The following is a 19,570-nucleotide window of genomic DNA, read 5'->3' on the forward strand; positions in this document are numbered from 1 at the left end:
ATGTATTACTTCTAATTTTCTGTGGGAGGAAGCTCTGAAGCCTTGATCCAAAACAGACAAGGCCTTAAAACCAAGGCATCTTTCTTTGAAGAGGGTCACCCTGAAGCCCTGACTCAGTGATCATGGAAGATGAGACAGAATGGCAAAACCAAGAAGTAAGATAAGTGAGGCAAGACCAAAAAGTCATTTAAAGGTCAAAAGAAGAAGATGAATTCAGTTACGTTATCCTTTGAAAAGCGGCTTCTGCTCATGCATAAATGCCAACATTTGAAAGTCATTATCAGGAACACTGAAGGGGAAAGGCTCTTCTTTGGCCCTTTCAAGGTAGCCTTTCTTTGGTAAAGAATGAATTCAAATTGTTAAAACTTGAGAGCTTGTAACCTGTAATTTTTGGGTTCCAATGTTATTCCTAGGTAACCCTTGATAAATGGTCACATTTGTGACATATCTTTGACAAATACATGCATTCATTACTGGTAACCATAGGTACATTTGCTTTGGCTTTGGATGGGAAATAATAACTTAAATGACTCTCAGCATCCATGAGCCATTTAGCATTTTGGTAAACCCAGTATCTATTAAGTGCTACCTCCTGCTTGCTGCCTTCTGCCTCTCTAGAGCCTTCTAGACCAGGGGCGGGACGATGTTTGGAACACATAGCTGAAAGAGATTTTTCATGGGCCCACACAAGTGGCTGTAGGTCAAGGGAGCCAGTGGTCCTGAAACCCAGCCCAAATCCAATTTGAGTGAAAACCACCCCAAATCATGGTGTCAACACAATTCTGATATTCCAATATTGCAATCTGGGTGAATTCATGAAAGAAATAGAGCCAATCAATGGTGATCTTGGTGGTGTGGGGGGAGGGCAGGTGGAGGGTTGGAGAGAATGTTAAAGAGGAGAAACAGGGATCAGCTCTATAAAAGTCCCTTTCTTGATTTGGGGTGCCCTGCTTAGATATCACTGATGGCCTGGGTTTTTGAAAGTTAACAAATCAATATGGATTTACCTGTGGTTTGTTTAGATAAGATAATTGGATTTTATCGTTAATCCTAAATTTTGCAGCATAGTGATTCAGTTATACATATATATATTCCTTGTCACATTCTTCTTCCATATAGATTGGATAAAGATGTCATGTACACACACACACACACACACAATAGAATACTACTCAGCCATAAAAAATAATGAAATAATGCCATATGTAGCAACATCGGTGGACCTAGAGATTATCATACTAGATGAAGTAAGTCAGAAAGAGAAAGAAAAATACCATATATCACTTATATGTAGAATCTAAAAAAAAAACACAAATGAACTTACTTACAAAACAGAAACAGACTCACTGACATAGAAAGCATCTATTATTTTTAAATAGCACCTGCTTTGAAATCCTTTCTCTAAGGTCTGTGCTCTGATCTGCCTGGTTACTATTTCAGCTTTTTAAACTTTAGGATAGATTTAAATGTTCTGGCAGTTGCTCTAATTTTCCCAGAGGATGCTTCGCGAGCATCCTTTCTTTGTCTTCCTTGCATTTGTTTTCAGTTGGCCTTTGCTCACCTGAAAGCCAAACAGAAGCAAATGGGGAGTTGGTGCTTGTTGGACCAACATGGTGGTTTTTTTTTTTTTTTCTTTTACTCACCAGAGTAAAAGCACTACCAACACAGATGTGATCCAGATAATTTTACCTTAACCTCTTTCTTTACCATTACTCCTGTTCTAGGATCAACCATCCTTCCATGTTGTATATGAGCCCCTGTATTAAAATTTTCATGTGTGCACATGTGTATGTGTACATGCAGATGAAAAGTTCATGAGCCTGTTGTAAGGTGTACATGGCTAAGAACATTGAAATAGGATTCCATTTACCTATTCTATTTTTAATGGGTAAAAACCATCATGGGGACTTGAAAATGTTTAGGCCAAGGAGAATAAATTCTTGGGAGAAAAAAGTTAATGCCACCCTCCCCCTCAGAATATACAAAATACAAAAGAAAGAATAAATAAACCAAGTACAAAACCTAAGAAATGATGAGGCATATGTCAAAGTGGGTGAGCTTAGCCTCTTAGTAAAACCAAGAGGAAAGGAACAGTCATTGACATTGTCATTAAAATAAGGAATAGACTTAGACAGTACCAGAAAATAAGCTGGGGACAATTAATTCAAAGAAAAGAAAAAGCAAGAATAATATAAAACAATGTATTTTCTTTCCCTGAATAATGGAGACCCTCTTGCCCGTGGAAGAGCATAAGGTTTCTTTGAAGATGACAACTAGAAAGGAGCAGACTGCTGACGGAGTTGGAGCAGCCTTGGGAATGAATGTAAAGATCACATCGGCCTGGCCTTGGTCCAAAGGAAACTTCTCTAACATGTTTAAAAAATCCTAAGCAAGATACTTGATATTTCAGGGCTGTTTAGGACCATCAGGAATACAATACCATGGTAAGCAAATTATTCATTAATAATGTAATAAAATAGCATCAGAAAGTTGGCTGAACATTTTTGCTTTGCATATCTCTGTGGTGAACAGTCATAAAATCTGTCTTCTAACAGAGCTTTATATTTAAACCCTACCACCAGGATATATTATATTTTAATATGGAAATATTTTGTAATTGAGCAAACATTTCTTTTCATTTGGGGTAATATTAAACTACATATTTGTGCCTGAACAAAGACTTTAGATTTGCTCCAGGAATCATTCCTGTTTATACTTCTATTTTATTATCAAGCACCACTAAAAAAATATTTCATGGGTTTGTATTAATATTTTCTACGTGGGTGATCTTCTCCAAAGTAATAGAATAGACTTGTAGGTGTGAATATAATTAAATTCTGTTAAATTCTTTTGCAGAGCTTAGAATGACTAAAAAGAAACAAATCAGATTTTTTTTAATTACTATAAAACTGCATAAATAATTAGGCTATCCAGTAGTTTGATGCTATTTTGAATAGCTGCATGCTTTTTAATAATGAAATAGAATGAGGTATTTACATTAATATAAGAAACTAGAAGTATGTCTTTATATCAAATTAAAATAGATGGGAACTCTCATAAAATGACTGTCATTCCCCAGGAAGAGCCAATAAGTTGCATAAGAGTTCTCCTAATGGTTAAAATATTTTATTGGAAAATTCTGGAAAATGCTCAACCCCAACATCTCAATTTGTTCTCCTTCTCAGTAGGCAAATGTCTGGGTGAAAACTGTAACTGCTTCTGGTTGTTTTCATTTTTCCTTTTATACTCACAGGTTGAATAAAAGATTGAAATCTAATTGAAAACCAAATCCCAACAACCCAAACTTGTCTTACCTGTGCCCCTAAGATAATAATTAGAAATGGTAGAAACTTGGACCAGAGAGACTCTTCTGATACAGAGATTTGCATTCCTTCCAAAAGCAAAAATCATGCTCAACCCAGAGGTTATTAATGTTTTCCATGAAACCTTTAATCAATGTGAATGCAGAGTCCCAAACCATAAAAGGAAAATCAAAGAAAGCTTATTACTGTGAGACAGAGTGCTTCAATGAATAGATGTGAAAAATTAAAACCGTAGAATGTATCTGTCTTCTGCTTACACTATGTACACAGAGACATATCTTTTATACCCCAACAGAGGAGAATTTAAATATTAAGATAGTCATTTATATCACACAAGGGTTCAACTAAATATGCCTTAAATTTTAAGCTTCCCACGGTGCCCTGATAGAAATCCAACAGCTGCTGTAGCAATAGTTTATCACAATCAGCTGACCGACTGATCTTATAATGGTAAGCTATCAGAATTCAATTTGTCCATTGTAAAGCCTGTAATTTAAACAGAAGACTGCTGGGATTTTCATAAATTGAAGTTACAAAGTAATGCCAAAAGAATCTTACTTTTATCGTTTACACATTCAGATGTGAATTATTCTAATTTCTAAGGTACAGCTTTTTTATTAGAATTTTTTCTATCAACCTACAGTCAAATCAATTTTTAACGGAATTTTGAAAAGCTATCTCTTTGTTTTTTTTTTTTTTTAAAGCCATGTATAATGAAAGATTTCTAAGATCAGAGTGGATTGCTAAAGGAGAACTGTAGTTCTCTTAATGGTGGTATTTCAATATTTTGATTTCCATTTCCTGGAAAGATTGATGTGTCAAATAGTTGTTAAAGTCAAAGTTTTGTGGAGGTTTTTTAATTCTCTTTTTCTTTTCTTTAATTGAAGTATAGTTAACTTACAATATTATAATGGTTTCAGGTATAAGAAATAGAGACTCAATAGATTATACACCATGCAATTTTATTTTAATATCACAGATTATATTCCTTGTGTTGTACATTACACCCCTGTGATTTCTTTATTTCATAAGTGATAGTCTGTACCACTTAATCTCTTTCATCTCATTCTCCCTCTCTGGCAACAACTTGTTTGTTCTCTGTATTTGTGAGTCTATTTCTGTTTTGTCTTTTGTTTTGTTATTTAGATTCTACACATAAGTGAAAACACATAGTATTTGTCTTTCTTTGCCTAAATTATTTCACTTAGTCTAATACGTTCCAGGTCCTTCCATGTTGTTGCCAATGGCAAGATTTCATCCTTTTTTATGGTTGAATATTGTTCCACTGTGTGTATATATATCACATCTTCTTTACTTTACTTCCATATACTGGTTACTGTAAATAATGCTGTAGTGAACATTGGGGTGCATGTATCTTTTCAAATTAGTGTCTTCTCCAGATATATGCCCAAGATTGCTGGAGCATATGGTAACTCGATTTTTAGCTTTTTAAGGAATTGCCATACTGTTTCATAGTGGCTGCACCAAATTACATTCCCACCAACAGTGTTGGAGGGCTCTCTTTTCTCCACACCCTCTCCAACATTTATTATTTGTAGACTTTTTAATGAAGCCATACCTCATTGTAGTTTTGATTTGCATTTCTCTGATAATTAGAGATACTGAGCATCTTTTCACGTACCCATTGGCCATCTGTATGTCTTCTTTGGAGAAATGTCTTCTTTGAAGGAATATAACTTTTTAAATCTCAAAGTTACATTCCACATTAAAACACGTATCATAGTCACTATTGTCTCATTGACTTTTCCTAGAATCTGTGACTAAGAATGATTGTGTTTTAGGTCTGGAAAGGACCAAGAGAATCTATCAACCCATTTTTTTCCTGAATGAAAGAAGTCAAATGGTAAGGTTCTATAGATCTCCCAACTTTCCAGCTATTAGCTCTTATATTCCCTGACACATAAACCCTGATGGTATTGGCAAAAATAAAACATGGCAAAGTTTGACTCTGAGGACTTTAGAAAGTGCTTCGAAGGATCACTATTTATCAGCTTATTTGCTGACTTATCTTGGCTTGGCTAGAAGAGATATTTAACTGCTGAAGCACATAGCTGAGGCAATTGAAATTTATGATTTTTTTTTCAGGTCACCTTTAAAATAATTAAACTGGAGTTAATTATACATATATTTTATTCTACAGGTAATAAAGACAAAGTACGTGTTCTGTTCACTACACTTAGAAGCTACTTTTAGGTTCAAAATGTTATATATACACCCAACTTAAAGCTTCCATTGCATTCAGGCTTGAACTAGGCAACTCTCCAAAATCTAGACTGAGTATGAAGGAAGCCACTGAATTTCACTATTACTAGCCTCTTCACTTCTTGAACAAAGCTAATCTGTCCACTTGATCTACATTCATCTTAACCTTAAGAAAAAACGTATTTCAGGAAGGAAAAAAATTGCTTCTTCCGGTAAAATTAAATTACCACAGCAATGACTATTCTCCTTTGTTACCTAGCTATTTTTTTTTTTCCTGTGACTAAATTAAACCCTTAGCTAAGTGTAATATTTTCAGAAAACTGTCACTTCTGGTTCTTTCCCCAAACAACTAAACTTTTCTTTGTTATTGTTGCTTTTAATTTTCACTCATTCTTGTCTAGTTTTCTAAAACCACTTCAAAATTCTTCAAATTGATGCCACTCTAAAAAAAAACCTCCTTAAGAGGTTATAATAAAGGTTCACTCTTCTACCTGAATCTTATTCTTGGACATTACATCTTTGGTTACTCTTTTCATTTAATAATTCACTGTATGACCCATGATGATTCTGCTACAATTATTAAAATGCTTGTGTCTGTGTGTTCATTTTATCGAAGAAAATTTTGCCTTTATTTTGGAGTTTGGTTTCATTTTATTATCATATTTTAAGGTTGAGATATTCTTCCATTATATAAATTTGGTATCTGATTAAGTTGAAGTGGTAACAGCAAGGGTAGATGTTGTGTCCAAGAGAGAATTTTAATAACAACAGAAATGTGAAGGTGGGAGAGAAATTATTAAATTAATAGAGTTAATAGTTCTCTGAAAGGCAAGTCAAATATTATTATTTTACCTACCCTTTGCCTCAGAATACCATGTTGCCTTCATTTCAACATGAGTTGAAAATGCCAGGATCATAACATGTTAATTAATTTTTCATAAGAGGAAGTATAAAGTTATTATTTTATTCTACTTAACAAGAAAACCCACAGTAACATTGATGAGAAAATAATTTCAATGTGAGTTTTCCATTTAAAATACATTGGTGCAGGTATAAAGGAATATTAGTGTTTGCTACCAAGTGTCTTAAAATATATTGCTCTGCTTTATAATTTGGGCATAAGTATGAAATTTTAAGTAGGAAAAGTTGAACTGACTAAGTATAAAATTTAAATGGTTAATTTAACACCATTGATAAATTCTTGGGCTTTAAATGTATTGTTCCTATTTAAATATTTGGTGTTCACCAGTAATTCTTTTCACATCATTTAAATTGCATTTGCTTCAAATTAAACTGATTTTTGGTTATTGTATCTTCAACATAGACAGCAACTGTAATTAAAAATTGGATTCCTTCATGAATCTGAATGCTATTATTATATTGACTAAATATTATATTATATTATGTTATTATTATATCTTCATTCCTTGCTCACCTTAAACCATTTATTGTTACAAACAAAAATATGAATTTCAGAAAAGCAGCTTTTAGTTCAATGAGGATAAGAGCTTTCAATGAAAAAATTCTGCCTAACACTATGATTTTATTTGCCTTAAGTCACTCTCCTTATTAGAAGTGTTCAAGAACAAGCTAAATGTCCATCATTCAGACTTTGAGAAATAAATACTCCTGAATGCAGGTCCAGTGCAAGGCTCTTAGTTCAATCCCTAGTATCTATAATTAAGCAGAATTAAAATCCCTTTAAATAATTATTACCTAGCCTCACTGTTTCAAATGTTCGAAAATTTTAATACATGTTTTCTGCATTGTCCCTTGCATTTATTGCCATGCTTTTGTTATACTTAAGCAAATTGTTATTAGCCTTCTAATAAGAGGCCTGGATACAAAGATGGGCAGGAATCCAAGGAGTTCTCCCAACCTGATTTACCTTCACTCTGAATATGACTTTTAAACTTCGATTAGGCTTCTCAAATATTAAAAAAAAGAAAGGAAAACGTGAAATGTTGCTATGAATTTAGCTTTTCTCTCAAATTTCAGACCTTTAAACTCTATTTTATCTAAGCTTTGTATTGCATTACCTGGTTTCAGAATAAACACGGAAGAATAATTACCCCAAATAAGATCAAACTCATAATTATAATCACCTACTGCTTATAACATTGCACATTATTCCTTAAGATGACACTGAAATAAATCTGTAAATGAACTTCTAACATTTCTATTGTTAATACACAGATTAAAAAAAGACATTATTGGCACTGGCAGTAATTATTCTGGGAAAGAAAGCGATAACCTTTAAAATGTCAAGCTGTTTAAACTTTTCAAATTTAAAAAACATACTGTTTGTGAGGTGCGTCAGGAATATTTAACTAATGAGAACTTTTAGAATGTGCTGGCAGTAGGCTGACAAGCTCTAAGCCAGAGCAGAATCAAGGCAGCTTAGAACCTTGTAGCAATTATCTGTGTAAGTCATTTAACGGTCTTCCAAATGTCACGTTTACAGTAAGAATGGGAAGAGAAGCCTTAACGAGATACAGGGTGCCTGCGTTAGAGGACTCCAAATTGCGACCGCCATTAGGTAAGTGGTGGTACCTATCACCGAACCAGAATTATGAAACTTTTAGAGATTCTGCAGTGGACCCTCAAAATATCTTTATCTTCAAACACCATGAGTCCTTGCCTAGCATGTAAATTGCTTGGTACTGAATCGTATCTGGGTATCACTTTTTGTTTTCCATTTTCAAAAGCATTTTGATGTTGCACAAGTCAATGAACAGCTGAACTGAAATGAACACAAACTGTCACTTCAAGACTCCATCTCCATGGTGAATAATGAAGCTGGAATAAAAAAGGAAACAAAGCATATTTCCTGTCAGTTAGCTGTCAGGGTGTTTATTTGTTTCTTTAAGCAAAGTACTCAGATAATAGCAGCAGAAACCGATTTTCACTTACAATGTTTAATAAAATATTTGGGTGAACTGAAGGTATTTTCTGTTTATCTGCCAGGTATTTCCAAAATAAAGTTCTTTCATGATTTTAAAGAAGTTGGAAAATCTTTTCTTCAAATTGTCCTATTCATAGCAAAAGGTAAATAAGTTAAATCTATAATAAAAAATAAACTAAATGAATAAAATAAACTTGAAAGAAATAAAAGATCCTAACTTGTGCTTTTCTGCCCTTGTGCTTTAGGCCAGTTATGTCTGATGTAAATGAAAGCAAACTTGTATTGTTTGACCTAAAATATCTTTTAATCATTTGTTTTAACTGGCTTCAGACCTGGTATGGACATACATGAATGAGACCACATGATTTATGTAAGCACTCTTGCCATGCTGAATGAAAAATCAGGACTGAAGTTCACCTAGCCTTAGAGATATTTCCATGACAAAGTTCAGCGAAATGAATGACTCAAATCATGCCACTTGGAGCCACTATTCATTTATAAAATTCTTTTACAGTCTAAGGATCTAAGAGTACAAATTATGAACAGGAAAACCGATGAGGTAATGCATTTTAGGTAGTAGAGGTGCTTTCCTTGTAATTTACAGCCAGATCCACTATAACAGCTAGTCTACCCTTAGGATGCATGCTTACAGAGAGTGAGGACCTTTATGCCAGTTTGCAGATACAGATACTGAGTTCTGTTGTGATTCCTCAATCTGATGACATTTGGCTCTTGCACTGTGTATTCAATATTCCCTTTCTGCACCTCCTCAGTATACGTTGAGTTCTAAAATGTGCTCCTGTTAATTCTAATTCTTGTCCTTATTAAACGTAAAATGTAAATTTTTTTGTGTGTCATGGTCACTCAACTTCTTCCTCCATTTCCTTACACAACAGTGCCTTTCCCTTCCTTTTCTTTTCTGCTACTTCTTCAGTTTCTACCAAGATTTAACGTGGCTATTGGATTACCCTTCCTAGTCTTCTGAATTTTGCCCTAATTTCAGTTTTAAATCACAAGGGATATAAAGTTTACTTCTCTACATTCAAACGTGATATGACTAGCACACGTAATACTTGATGTAAACTTACTTCTGGAGATCATTCTTAGGAATGTCCCAGAAGAAGTTTGCAAGTAGCATGAATATCATTGGAGATTTCAAAAGAAATATAGAATATATAGTTTATACCTTTAGTTTTGATTTAAATTAGCGTTGTGTTTGCACCCTGTAAATACTTGGTTTTCTAAGGAGCAGGCTTCCTTATTGAAATGGTAGTTTAGAAATAAACTATTTATAGGGGTCTAAAATAGTCATGGTTGTTATTCTTATCAAGTCAGAATCTTAAAACAGTTTTCCTTTAATTAAAAAAAACTTGTTATTCTGGAAAAACACTTATTTTTTTCCATCCATTACATAAAAATAGAATTTCAAAGAAGTATGTAGTTTGAGATCCTATTCTCTTTAATAGGAATGATGCCTCTTATTTTCTCAAAAAAAAAAAAAAAAACCAACAAACAAAGCACAAACAGGCTGGCAAGAAAAGAAGCAATACCATCAACTCACCCCTCTGGTCTGAAGGATCTTAGGAATTAAGGATTACTCTGATTGTATAGAAAGAGTACATAAATCTAATCAAATACTTGCTGGCTGCTTATATGACATTTTGATGGGTAAATTGTACACTAAGATATTAAATACTCTGAGAAGCCCTGTAGTAAAAACAAACAAACACACAAAAGCCAATGAAAGTAAAATCTACACTCTTTCTCAAAATTATTTCTCAAATAAACATTCTACATGTTATTTTTCACAAAATTATTAATACTCCATAAAACACTCATAAAATAAAAATAAATCCCAAGTTCTAGGGTCAGAGTACATTGATTTAAAGAAAAAAAACTTATCTCAAAAGTTATTAGTTTGAGTCTTAGCCAGCAACTTAAATATCTTTGAACTTTAATATGCTTATTTTCAAAATGAGTATCATGCAAATGATACCTAGCTAACATGGTAAATGTAAAGATTAAACAAGTATACACAGTTAATTACAAACCATCAGGCACTAAGCAATTGATTAGAATAGGGAAATATTGTAATTTTAAAAACTTTAGTTTTGGAATCCAACAGACATCTTCAAAACCTCACTTTGCCATTTACTATCTAAGTGCATTTTGCAAATGTCTTCCATTCAGGAACCTAACTTTTCTCATCTGTAAAGTGAGGTTAATAATACTTAACTTGCACTGGAAGAAATGGGAATAAAAGATTAGAAATCCTACAATACAGTTATTTTCCAATATATAATGATAATTTAATTTGGAATTTTATTTTCAAAATCTGTGTTATTTGTTGTGAATATGGTATAAAGAGTATAGAAAAGTGAGAAATTCCTGTATTATGAGAAACCTGGTAAAAAGAAAATATTTATTTTTTCACAATAAAAAACTAAGTTACTAGTGGTTTCTGTGTTTTTCAAGAAAAATGATAAAAAGGACAGTACTAAAAGTGGCAAGCCATTCTGTTTTTACCAGATCATTAACAATGAAGATAATTATGATAAAATGATGGTAAGTTTAGTAGTTTAAACTATGCATCATGCTGTGATAAAAATTTCACATTCAATAGCTAATTAACTTCTTGAAACGGCTCTATGGCATGGGTATTATTATCTTTCCTTTAAAGTACTAGGATATATAAACGTGGTAGTCAACAGAATTTTTCATCAAATATTTGCAATACTTTTCCATCTGAGCATAGGTTAGGGGGCCTTCCTGGCACCATCATTGTTGGTTGGAATCATGTGACCAACGGTGGTCAAAGAGTTTTGATTGTAAGTCAAAAATTTAATTGCCAGTTCAAAATCTTCCAAAAACTCTCTTTGGCTTCTGGAAAAGCTGCAGATGATATACAATTCTGGCTGACAATCAGTTTTTCTCATTAGTGAGTGACTGAAATGATCAGTTTCAATTAACATTCGTGCTCCCTAGATAAATTTCATTGGCCATGCAGCACGAGTGAAAAAATAAATTTCTCTTATTTTAAGTTTGGGGGGTGTTTCCTACCACAACATAAATTAGCCTATCCTGATTAATGTATCAGAAATATGTTATACTCGTGTATCTAGTTAAACAGTTATATGAAAGATCTAGTATTTGAACTGTTCTCTGATACCAGGGCCCTTGTTTGTAATCCCACACTTGGTTGTTCTTCCCCAAATGTGGTAAGTATGTATGGGATAAATCTAAGAATTATGAGAGGATATTATCTAATGACACAGGGACTGAATTAATAGCACCCATTGTTACAAGGGTTACTCTTAAAGCAGGTTTACTGAGGATTTTTTGTGAAGATTAATGATCAGTCTGATAAAAGAATGCAACAGCAACCCAAAAAAGTACAAGAAAAAAATCTGTAGGTTAGAGATGCATATTCCATTAAATTAAAATGATGTCCCAATGTCTGGTGTTGTTAAGGGCCAGCTCAATTTCATCTCTGTTTCATGGAGTCATGTTAATTTTCACACTTCAAGCAGAGTTTCTGTGTGAAGAGTTAAGGGCATGATAGAAGGAAGAAAAGCCCTGTGATGCCCTCTACTTCTTGGTTCCTTAAACATGTGCTTACTTTGCTTAATGGTTAATCCAGGACAGCTCTGTTGATCTGCCGTTTCTAAAAATTAAAAAAAAAAAAAAAAAAGAAAAAGAAAAAAAAGAACACTAACGAGCTCATCTATGAGAGAAACAGACTCGCAGACATAGTAAACAATCTTACGGTTATTGGGGAAGGAGAGTGGGAAGGGATAAATTTGGGAGTTTGAGATTTGCTAATGTTAACCACTGTATGTATGTAAGTAGATTAAAAAAAATCAAACTTCTTCTGCATAGCACAGGGAACTATATTCAATATCTTGTAATAACTTTTAATGAAAAAGAATATGAAAATGTACACATGTATGTATATGCATGATTGGGACCTTATGCTGCACACCAGAAATTGACACATTGTAACTGACTATACTTAAAAACTGTTAGAAAAAAAATCCTATACTATATAGTATTTTGGGGTATGACTTCTAGAAATGTGTTTAATTATGATTTTTTATTTGATGTAGTTCTGTTAAATTTTTTAATCTGTTTTTTAAATTGAAGTATAGGTGGTTTACAATATTTTATTATTTTCAGATATACAACATAGTGATTCAATATTTTTACAGGTTATATCCCATTTAAAGTTATTACAAAGTTATGGCTATATTTCCTTGTGCTATACAATATGTCCTTGTTGTTTATTTATTTTGTACTTAGTAGTTTGTATCTCCTTATCTCGTACTATTTCTCCCCTCCCCGCCTTTCCTTTGCACACTGGTAACCAGATTGTTCTCTGTATCTGTGACTCTGTTTCTGTTTTATTATATACATTTGTTTGCTTTGTATTTTGATTCCACATGTAAGTGCTAACATATAGTGTTTGTCTTCCTCTTTCTGACTTATTTTGTAATTTCTTCTTTGAACCATAAAATCATTTTTCTATATATTGTTGTGTTCCACATATATTCTTTGTATTACTTGTTTCTGAAATAATTTCATTAGAGTTGGAGAACATAGCATATAAAAGCACATTCTTTTGATTCATTAAGAATTGTTTCATCCTGGAGAAAAAGGCAGAAACTTTTGTTGAACATTTTTTATGCATTTGAAATTAACACATATTATGCCTTTCTTATTTTTTTCTCTAATTGTTAGTTAAAGCAAGATGATTTCTAGTGCTGTTCAAATCTTCCATATAATTGTATTTTTTGGTCTAGTTTTTCTAAAAATTTCTAAGGGAGGAGTATTAAATTCTCCAATCATGATTTTTTGATTTGTCTATTTTTTTAATCTAATCCTGTTAATTTTTACTTCATTTAATGTTAAGCTGTTGGTAGAGGTGTGCATATTTAGGATTCTATGATTCCTACTGAATTGACACTTTCATCATTATAAAATTCCCTTTTATGTATTTATTAATCCAACTTCCTTCTATTAACACTTTGCATGTACATATTTTTCATTCTTTTGCTTTTAACCTGTCCTCGTATGTATATATATCTATATATAAATATACATATATTATTGATTCTTCCTTTTACACTTTTATGAATATATTTGCCTTAAATTTGAGTTTTTATTAGATTATTATTTAAAATAATTAGACATATATTTGTAATTATTTAATTCTACCTCATTACTATTTTTAATATTTATCCTGTTTTTATTCTCTTATTCCTATTTCCAGCTTTTATTTGAGCTAATCAAACATTTTGACATTCTATTTTATTTTCTCTACCAGCTTTATAATTGTACATTTTTTTGTATTTTTTAGTGATAACTTTGGAAATGATGTGATCATCTTTAAATGACCACAATTTACCTAGTCTTATTTTACTACTCAGTGTAAAATATGAGAAGCTTATAAAAGTATATTTACATTTATCCCACACTATCTATAGCATAATTCTTGCATATTTTACTTCTACATGTTATAGACTCCATAAAGAACAATGTTTTTGCCTTAAAAACAGTTGTCTTTTAAAGAAATCAGAAGGAAAAAAAACAGTATTATATAGACACATATTTACAGTTCCTGAGGACTGTTTATTCTTTCCTATATATCTAAATTCACATTTAATATTTTCCTTTAGTTTGATTACCTTGTTTCACAATTTTGTAATGTAGCTCTTCTGACTATGAATTCTTTTAGTATTTACCTAGTAATATATTTACTTCACTGTCATTTTTAAAGGCTATTTTTTCTGGGTACAAAATTCTAGGTGATAATCTCATATATGTATATACATATTTTTTGTATTTTTCTAGTGATTTCTTTGGAAATGATGAGATCATCTTTAAAGGACCACTATATATATATATCTACAGAGAGAGAGAAAGTCTCAAATATTATATTAGTAGGAAGGCAAGTCCTATCCCACTTACTCCAACATGGTCAGAGGTTTCAAAGACTTCTGGATATCCTTAAAGTTGCCACAGGAAAGGGTGCATATGAATGAATTTGCAGAAAATCTTATTGATAGAAATTGTAATGTGACTGACTCCACCTGGAATTATGCATTTATGACAGTCTTCTGCGGACTCTGAATTATTGGGGCTAATATATTTAATTGTAAAATTCATTTAGTTCTCTAAAAAGAAATGTATCAGAAGGAGGAGGAGGGGGAGGAGGAGGAGGAGGAAGGGCTCTGAAATGCTTGGGATTTGAAAGCTGATTGACAGAAAAGTCTTCAGGTTATAATAACACAGAAACCTGACAGCATAGACATATTTTTAAGTATTGAAGGATCCTACTTATTTTATCAAAAGTAAAATTGAAATGAAAAATGGGTAAAGACAAATTTTCCTTGGAGAACCACTTCACTAAATTTAGTGTTTATTCAAGGTTTGATCCAGGATATTTTTAATATTAGCTGAACTCAGATTCCACTTCAGAGATCAAATTAACAAATAGGCCAACTGCATCAGTAATTAAATTACAACCTGGTGTCTACTTCCTCAGTTTAACAATTTCTTAATATAGATATGTGCCATAGGTGAAGAAAAATTAAATATAGATGACTAAAGACTTTTATTTTACTGCTATTTGTTTGCTTTTTAAATTTAACCCATCATAAATGTCCCTCCAGACTCCAAGCCTTCTGACGGACCATCAGTTGGCTGTCAAGCAGAGTTCATGTTACTGAAGCAGTGTGAATTATTACTATTTTTTTTTTATGTGAGGAAGAAGAAACACAAATGGAAAACAGCTGTCAGGCATAATTCAATTTATTATATTTAATGCAATAGACAGAGGCAGAATCTTATGAAATATTAATTCCACTGAAAATAGAAACACAGTCATGGACATTTTTCTCAGTTCCTGACAGCAGTAGGTTGGCCAAAAGAAAGCAGTGTGATCGACATGGGATTCTGTGTGTCAGCTGATCTCCACCTTGTCACAGGAAGGGTTCAAGAATGGTCACCTAACTGTGGGCAGTGGCGTCAGAAGAGGCTTCTTCTTTCCTAGAATTCAAACAAAATTATTTCTATGCAGTGTTGGATGAATCAGATATTTAAAACATTTAAGATACAATCATAGATCATTTACAAGATAAATTTAACAATTAATCTTAAAGAGTATCTGCTTTTTATGGTGGCTTTGGTCTGATCTGATCAACAAAGTAGTTGTTAATTCCATAATTAATTTTTATCCCAAATGAGACAATAGGTCCCCACTCTTACCAGGAAAACATGACCAGTTCTGATAAAGCTGTGAAATTAATACACTCTTCCACTCTGATAATGTCATTCTTAATTCTAAAGAATAAGACTATTTAGAGTACAATTTTACTTTTTACACCCCTATCTAAAATCTGTCCATGCTTTCTATATTTTAATAATTTAAAAAATAGTATTACGGCATGTAACATGAGACCTTACATGACCTGACTCTTGTCTATTTCTCCAGACTGATTCAAAATTTTCCACTTTCAACTCCTGTCTGTGAATTTTAGCTACTAGAATTTTCTTACATTACTCTTCCTCAGAATTTCTGCATTTACTTCACATCCTTCCCCATCTTTTCTAGTTCTATGACTTGTTTATTCATTCTTACTCTCTAAATTTCAAAATTTTAAGTCAAGCATCCTTTACTTCAGGGAGCATTCTCTAAACTCCTCCTGCTCTCCGTGACTGTTATTTGCTTTCTTACTTCTGTATTCTTTTTCATAACAGTTACTATTTTAAAATTACATATATATCATGATTCTTTGATTAAAGTGTATCTCTCTCGTTATACTCTGAGCTCCATAAGGCCAAGGACAGTCTGTTTTGACTCATTTCTTTATTGACTGCCTAGCAAGTAACACGTTAATGTTTGTTGAATGAATAAATGAAGAGTTTTACTACTTTAAGAATCACAGATTAGCAGGAATATAAAAGGAATTCATTTTTAGGTCAGTACATCATCAGCAGAGTTAACACAAATATTTCCACTTAACCATCAGGCAACCCATGTGACACATATAAAGAATAAACATTTTAATTTGTGATGAATTTGGTCCTAGGTTTCATTCAGTTCTTGATTTATTTATAAAGTTATTTAGGTGTTTACACACACGCTCTTTCCCCACGAAAAATCTGCTACTTTATCTGCAGTGGAAAGTCCTCTGCAGTGTTCTTCTTTCATATCCTTCACAGATCCTACTCATGTTTGGGGTCACTTACAGACATGTAATAAATACTTGACTTATTAGATTGAAATAGATTTCACATCTCTACATTCTAATATCAGAAACAAATCAGTAAATGCAGCTGAGAAAGGGCATCATAGATACACACGCTGATTACCTGCTTGCTTATAGACAGAGAAAAATAGTTTAGGACATTAAAATTTTTTAATTTTATCATTTAAATCCATTGTTTTGGCACTGTGGGGATACAGACATAGAAACAGTGTATCAAAACTGCCCTTTGCAGTGAACCCTCTGAACGTGGTGAGAGAGAGAAGGAAATGGGAAGGGAGCGTCATTTTCAGCCTGTTAGTTAATAATCTCTGATTTGATTTGTGGTTATTTGTTGGAAAAAAGTAATTCATGATAATCAGTAACCAGGCTTCAGAGGAACTTATGTGCTCTGTTTTAAGGGGTATGTGATGAGAAAATGCTATTCATATGATGAGAAGAAAAAATTGATTCTCTTTGCCTACAAGAAGAATTTTAAGGTGAACTGTTCATTTTGTGCAGTTTTAGGTGTCTGAGAGGAATAGAGAAACTAAAACTAAAATTGCATTATATGTATAACAAATGAGTGTATTAAATTAAACTATTTTCCTTTTTTCTTTATTCTGTAATTTATCAAATTATTTTTCACATGCATTTAGAAATTGTAACTACAATAATTAAATAATCTACATTTTACATAATAAAAACCCTACTTAAAATTTCATGATAGTCAAAGTTCTATCATAGTAATTTTCTTTCAAAGAGAAGAAAGATTATTGTCAGTTACATTTTATTTTGTAGAAAATGAGAAAATTTAAAGTGCAATTATCTTTTCTTACATCCAAGTTAAACAACCATAGGTATTAAATTAATTGGACTAATAACTATATTTGAGAAATTACATTTTGAAGCCCATGAAATAAGTAGTGCTTTTGAAACTGGACTCAGTTTGCTGTCACAAAGGAAAAAAAATATTTTTTTCTAGATAGATAAGATTGTTTTATTTACTTTAAATTATTAGAGCAAAACATATTTTTCAACTCCCAAAGTTTATCTCTTATATGGTAATTGAATTACGTTTGTGACTAACATAAATGTGTTAGGGTTCTCCAGAGAAATAGACCAATAAGATACATACATATATATATACAAAGAGCTATTATGGGAATTGGCTCACACAAGTGTGGAGGCTGAGAAGTCCTACAATTTGCTGTCTTCAAGTTGGTGGTATAATTTAGTTTGAATCCTAAGGCCTGAGGACCAGGAGCACAGAGGTCCTAGGGCAGAAGATGAAGGTCCCAGCTCAAACAAAGAGAACAAGTTTGCATTTCTCCCATCTTTTTGTTGTAATCAGGCCCTTAAGGATTGGATAATGCCCACCCACCTTAGTGAGGGTGATCTTTACTCAGTCTAGAGATTCAAATGCTAATCTCTTCACAGACACACTGGGAAATAATGTTTTCCAGCATTCTGGGCATCTATTATCCCAGTCAAGCTGACACATAAATTCACCACCACAATGTGGTGCCAGGATAATACAATATGCGAAGTTGGAAGTGAGGAAGTGTTTGTTGATATCCTCCCCAGATGCTCCATTGTGTCATCAGATCCTTCCATGGGTAGCTAGGCTTGAATTTCAATTTAATTGAAATTCATTGACCATTCTTGCAATTCTCATGTGGTTTCTTCTTTTCCTCACACCTACTCTACACAAAGAATTTTCTAGAAATCACTTATTCTATAATATGCATTCCCATCTCTTTTCTCTTTCTCCTTCTTGCTGTTCTAGAACATGATTTACATGCAAGGTCCTAAAATAACCCAACTGAATTCTGTTGATTGAATATAAACCTGGTGGACTGATAATTCCACTCTAAACTTAAGCCTTTCCATGAACAACTTATATTTGGATAAAAAATTTTAAATTGTCTCTGAGCCAGCTGTACCCTGAGACCTCTGAATTTACCCAGATATAAAGACACACTTTTCTGGAATCTTAGCATTGAGTTTTACTGCGTGGTCTCTGTGTGTAAATCTCTGTACACACCTGTGAGTCAGGAGTAGTGAATCCTTTTTTTCACAAACAGGAATCTCTTAGCTCATGCTCTTCCTTTTTTCTTCTTTTTTAAACTAGCCTTTATTTTCTAGAGAATTTTTAGATTCAAAGCAATATTGAGCAGAAAGTACAGTGTTCCCATATACTCCCTTCCCCCACACATGTAAATAGCTCCTCCATTATCAACATCCCTCCCAAGAGGTACCTTTGCTACAACTGATGAACCTACATTGACATATCTTTATCATCTAAAGTCCGTAATTTTATTAGGGTTTACTCTTGATGTTGTACATTCTCTGAGTTTAGTCGAATGTATAACGAAACACATTCATTATTATAGTAACATACAGAGTGGTTTTTACTATCCTCAAATTCCTGTCTGCTTTGCCTGTTTATCCATCTCTCCATCTTACCCTCTGGTAACCACCGATCTTTTTATTATTTCCATAGTATTGCCTTTTCCAGGATGTCAGACTGGAGTCATACAATTTCAACTTAATTCCTTCTTAACACATATAATATTCCACATTTTCCTTGCACACTGTCTTCTTTAATAAGAAGAAATATGCACTTAAAATCACAATCACACTAGAGAAAGTATACAATAAAATCATTGTTGCAATTTTATGTTTCCAGGAAGTAATAGAGCTTTCAGCCTTTCAAAGACAGAATGCTTCTTTCTGTTTAACCATCCTAGACATTAATTAAGCAAACTTCATCACACAAATATGTCCATTTAGAATACAAGAGAATAAGACATCATTTGGTATAAGGTTATTGACATTTAGCAGATATTTGTAAAGCGCATATTAAATTT

The sequence above is a fragment of the Camelus dromedarius genome, chromosome 30 (assembly GCF_036321535.1).
Source record: "Camelus dromedarius isolate mCamDro1 chromosome 30, mCamDro1.pat, whole genome shotgun sequence".
Classification (NCBI taxonomy): Eukaryota; Metazoa; Chordata; class Mammalia; order Artiodactyla; family Camelidae; genus Camelus; species Camelus dromedarius.